Genomic DNA, 6,000 nt, shown 5'->3' with positions numbered 1-6,000 from the left:
TTCATCCAGAGCGTTGAGTTATGGACGAAACAATCTGATGCTGCAGCAGAATCCGAGTCAAACTACAAGTCCAAAGGTGTTACATCACCTCCACTTGGGCCCATTGGCCTTGTACGACCTAGGGTTAGTTTTAGGCTGCCTTGGGACGTCCTCCCTCCTCCTTGGCCGCCACCCCTTGCTCCTATATAAGTAGATCCATCTAGTAGCTTTTGCCTTGGGATTTGTTTAGTTAAAAATTAGCCATTGCAACTTCGTGTACTTTGTTTGTGTCCAACGACCAAACCAAGACCGCTTACGGATCCCCACCTTTATCAATACTTCATATATACTCGCAATATTCAGATTACTTTTATCATATTCTTGTTTGTTCTTTGATTGCTTGCAGGAATAGACCTTTGTGGTCAGGTTGATCGTGCTCCGGCGTGGTCAATAACCTCTCAAAATTGGTTTAGCTATTGCGAAGGCGCAACGTCATGCACGTTTGTAGTCGGATCGTGAAAGTCATCTTCACCAAATCGATAGTTATCATCTCATCGAAAGATCGGGACACCTCTGCCTCTATCATATTAAGTGGTATGAACCATGGAGAACTTGGAATACAGTAGGTTTAACACCAATATAAATAAAGAATGAGTTCATTATAGTACCTTATGTGGTGGTTTTGCTTTCTTTCACTAATGGAGCTTATGAGATTTCCTGTTGAGTTTTGTGTTGTGAAGTTTTCAAGTTTTGGGTAAAGATTTGATGGACTATGGAATAAGGAGTGGCAAAAGCCTAAGATTGGGGATGCCCATGGCACCCCAAGATATTCAAGAATATCCAAAAGCCTAAGCTTAGGGACGCCCCCGGAAGGCATCCCCTCTTTCGTCTTTGTTCATTGGTAACTTTACTTGGAGCTATATTTTTATTCGCCACATGATATATGTTTTTCTTGGAGCGTCATGTATGATATTAGTATTTGCTTTTTAGTTTACCACAATCATCCTTGCTGTACACACCTTTTGGGAGAAGCCTACTTGATTAGAATTTATGAGAATACTCTATGTGCTTCACTTATATCTTTTGAACTAGATAGTTTTTGCTCTAGTGCTTCACTTATATCTTTTAGAGCACGGCGATGGCTTAATTTTGTAGAAATTGCTAGTCTCTCATGCTTCACTTATATTATTTTTAGAGTCTCTTAGAACAGCATGGTATTTGCTATGGTTATGTATTTGGTCCTAGAATGATGAGCATCCAAGTTGGGTACAATAAAAACTATCATAGAAAGTGCATTAAACACTAGGATCAGTTTGATGCTTGATAATTGTTTTGATATATAAAGGTAGTAATGTTAGATTCATGCTAGTGAGTAATTATGAAATTGAGAAATACTTGTGTTGAAGTTGGCAAGTCCCGTAGCATGCATGTATGGTAAAAGTTGTGTGACAAATTTGTTGCATGAGGTGCTCTTTTGATTATCTTCCTTATGAGTGGCAGTCGGGGACGAGCGATGGTCTTTTCCTACCAATCTATCCCTCTAGGGGCATGCGTAGTAGTACTTTGCTTCGAGGGCTAAGTAGACTTTTGCAATAAGTATATGAGTTCTTTACAACTAATGTGAGTCCATGGATATACGCACACTCATCCTTCCATTTAGCTAGCCTCTATTATTCCGCGCAACTTTCGCCCGTATCATGCACTCATTATTTACCTTCCTCAAAACAGCCACCATACCTACCTATTATGGCATTTCCATAGCCATTCCGAGATATATTGCCATGCAACTTTCCACCGTTCCGTTTATTATGACACGCTCCATCATTCTCATATTGCTCTTTGAATGATCATGTAGTTGACATCGTATTTGTGGCAAAGCCACCTTCATAATTTCCATACATGTCGCTCTTGATTCATTGCATATCCTGGTACACCGCCGGAGGCATTCATATGGAGTCATATCTTGTTCTAGCTTTGAGTTGTAATTCTTGAGTTGTAAATCAATAAAAGTGTGATGATCTTCATTATTAGAGCATTGTCCCAGTGAGGAAAGGATGATGAAGACTATGATTCCCCCACAAGTCGGGATGAGACTTCGGACTTTATAAAAATAAAAGAGGCCAAAGAAGCCCATAAAAAAGAGGGCAAAGAGGCCCACCAAATAAAAAGAAAAAGAAAAGAAAAAAAAAGAAAGAAGAAAAAAAGAAAAAAAATGAGAGAAAAAGAGAGAAGGGACAATGTTACCATCTCTTTTCCACACTTGTGCTTCAAAGTAGCACCATGATCTTTATGATAGAGAGTCTCCTATGTTGTCACTTTCATATACTAGTGGGAATTTTTCATTATAGAACTTGGCTTGTATATTCCAATGATGAGCTTCCTCAAAATGCCCTAGGTCTTCGTGAGCAAGCAAGTTGGCTGCACACCCACTTAGTTTCTTTTGTTGAGCTTTCATACATTTATAGCTCAAGTGCATCCGTCGCATGGAAATCCCTACTCACTCACATTGATATCTATTAATGGGCATCTCCATAGCCCGTTGATACGCCTAGTTGATGTGAGACTATCTTCTCCCTTTTTGTCCTAACAACCACCACCATATACCACCATAGTGCTATGTCCATGGCTTGCGCTCATGTATTGTGTAAGAGTTGAAAAATAGCTGGAGCACGTTAAAAAGTATGAACCAATTGGTCGGCTCGTCATCGGGGTTGTACATGATGGGAGTATTTTGTGTAATGAAAATGAAGCATGGCCTAACTATATGATTTTGTAGGGATAAGCTTTCTTTGGCTATGCTATTTTGATAGGACATGATTATTTGTTAGTATGTTTCGAAGTATTATTATTTTTATGTTTTATAAGCTTTTATCTTGAATCATTTGGATCTGAACAATCATGCCACGATAAAGAAAATTACATTGAGAATTATGCTAGGTAGCATTCCACATCAAAAATTCTGTTTTTATCATTTACCTACTCGAGGACGAGCAGGAATTAAGCTTGGGGATGCTTGATACGTCTCCAACGTATCTATAATTTTTTATTGTTCCATGATGTTATATTGCCCTTTTGGATGTTTATGGGCTTTATTTTACACATTTATATCATTTTTGGGACTAACCTACTAACCGGAGGCCCAGCCCGTATTGCTGTTTTTTTTTTGCCTATTTTAGTATTTCGAAGAAAAGGAATATCAAACGGAGTCCAAACGGAATGAAAACTTCGGGAGCGTGATTTTTGGAACGAACGTGATCCAGAGGACTTGGAGTGCAAGTCAAGGAACAATCGAGGAGGCCACGAGGGTGGAGGGCGCGCCCACCCCCCTGGGCGCGCCCTCTATCTCGTGGGCCCCTCGAGCGGCCACCGACATACTTCTTCCTCCTATATATACCCTCGTACCCAGAAAACATTCAGGGAGCCACCGAAACACAATTTCCACCGCCGTAACCTTCTGCATCCGCGAGATCCCATCTTGGAGCCTTCATCGGCGCTCCGCCGGAGGGGGATTCGACCACGGAGGGCTTCTACATCAACACCATAGCCCTTCCGATGAGTTGTGAGTAGTTTACCACAGACCTTCGGGTCCATAGTTATTAGCTAGATGGCTTCTTCTCTCTTTTTGGTTCTCAATACCATGTTCTCCCCCTCTCTTGTGGAGATCTATTCGATGTAACTCTTTTTGAGGTGTGTTTGTCGAGATCCGATGAATTGTGGGTTTATGATCAAGTTTATCTATGAGAAATATTTGAATCTCCTCTGAATTCTTTTATGTATGATTGAGTTATCTTTGCAAGTCTCTTCGAATTATCAGTTTGGTTTGGCCTACTAGATTGATCTTTCTTGCCATGGGAGAAGTGCTTAGCTTTGGGTTCAATCTTGCGGTGTCCTTTCCCAGTGACAGCAGGGGCAGCAAGGCACGTATTGTATTGTTGTCATTGAGGATAAAAATATGGGATTTGTATCATATTGCATGAGTTTATCCCTCTACATCATGTCATCTTTCTTAATGTGTTACTCTGTTCTTATGAACTTAATACTCTAGATGCATGCTGGATAGCGGTCGATGTGTGGAGTAATAGTAGTAGATGCAGGCAGGAGTCGGTCTACTTGTCACGGACGTGATGCCTATATACATGATCATGCCTAGATAATCTCATAATTATTCGCTTTTCTATCAATTGCTCGACAGTAATTTGTTCACCCACCGTAATACTTATGCTATTTTCAGAAAAGCCACTAGTGAAATCTATGGGGGCCGGGTCTATCTCTTATCATATAAGCTTTCAATCTACTTTTATTTGCATCTTTACTTTTCCAATCTATATCATAAAATATGATACCAAAAATATATTTATCTTATCATACTATCTCTATCAGATCTCACTTTCGCAAGTGGCCGTGAAGGGATTGACAACCCCTTTATTGCGTTGGTTGTGAGTTCTTTGTTTGTTTGTGTAGGTGCGTGGGACTTTTGAGGAGCCTCCTACTGGATTGATACCTTGGTTCTCAAAATTGAGGGAAATACTTACGCTACTATTGTTGCATCACCCTTTCCTCTTCAAGGAAAACCAACCGCAAGCTCAAGACGTAGCAGGCATGTGAAGAGGCTAACGGAGGGGAGCAGGAGACGGAGAAGCTCACCGTGCGGCACGCAAGATGGCCCTTGGGAGATTAGGAGCAGCAGAACATCGCCGGGGACGAAGGGGATCGCCGGCGACCCGAGGAAGATGACGACGTGTTCGGCGATGCAGAGCTCCTCGACTCCTTCCCGTGGCTCCAGAGGACGCGGCAGTCCATGGCGATGCCGACGAGTATGGCCAGGCTGCGTCGAAGGCACGGTGGCCGCGGAGATGACGAAGACGCGACGGCAATGGCGCTCGGAGATGGATGGGGAACAAGGGGGAGAGGCGACGAGCAGGCGGAGAGGGCGAGGGCAATCTGGGAGTGGGTGGAGGTAGGTGGGGGAGGAGGCCTGAGGCATCGAGGGGAGCCTTATCCTCTCGCGGGGGGCATTGCCGGCGAGGTGGTTCGGCGGCGACCAGCCTCCTGCAGCGACGGGGTCAGGGGCACAGAGAATCGACCGGGGAGGGGGAGTGGGCTGGCCAGCTGGAGTGGGACGAGGCCCATGGGAAGGCCAGGGGCTCTCCCACCCCTTTGTTTTCCTTTTTCTTTTCCTTTTTTTGTTTTTCTTTACAGAAAGGGTTTTATAATATTTGGGGGTGCCAAAATGTTTTTTGTAAAACATGGGAATTGTCCACATAAATACAATGCAATGTTTGACACAGCCACAAAAAGTTTGGAAGAAGTTTGAATTAGATGGAATTTGGAAAAGAAATTAATTTGCTGAGTTGGCACTGTTTTAATTTGCTATAGTCCATCTTAGCTTGGAGGTGATGTTGTTTTCCTTAACAATCATTTGTTATGGAATTTTTACTAAATGATGGACTATTTTGCAGCAACTTTTGTGCAACTTCAAAATTCACTTGCAAATTGAATTTGATTCCAAAGTGGAATTTCAAATGAGATTTGAATCAAAGCTGATTAAGCACTGTTTGGAAAAAATGATTAGCTTAATCACAGAGGGTTACTGTAGCATGACACTGGGGTTGTTACAAATCTCCTCCACTACAAGAAATCTCGTCCCGAGATTTAAGAGGTGGAGTAAGGAGAAAGACTCGGGAAGGACGGAGCTCAACACAAGATAGGTACGTGGGGACTATGTCAGTGAACGTGGCATAGAGGCATCTCTCGAGTTGAAAGTCAAGAAAGTCATCGAGAGCAAGGTGAGGTGCAATAAGAAGCTTCAACCTGGTAGACAATCGTTTGTTGCCTGAAACAAGGGGGTGAAAAGGGTTTAGAGTAATGGGAATAAGTATTGCGTCTGATACCAGAATAGATCGCCTCTCGGAAGGCGGCTCAGGATTTTCATATGAAGCCAAGCGTGAGAAATAACCTTAGAAACAAGGGTGTGCAGGAGAGTCGGGTTTCGATCTTGTGAAACTGTGGGTTATGGCCACA

This window comes from Triticum aestivum, chromosome 5B (assembly GCF_018294505.1).
Source record: "Triticum aestivum cultivar Chinese Spring chromosome 5B, IWGSC CS RefSeq v2.1, whole genome shotgun sequence".
In the NCBI taxonomy this organism is placed as follows: domain Eukaryota; kingdom Viridiplantae; phylum Streptophyta; class Magnoliopsida; order Poales; family Poaceae; genus Triticum; species Triticum aestivum.
Note: the sequence above shows the minus strand (reverse complement) of the source record.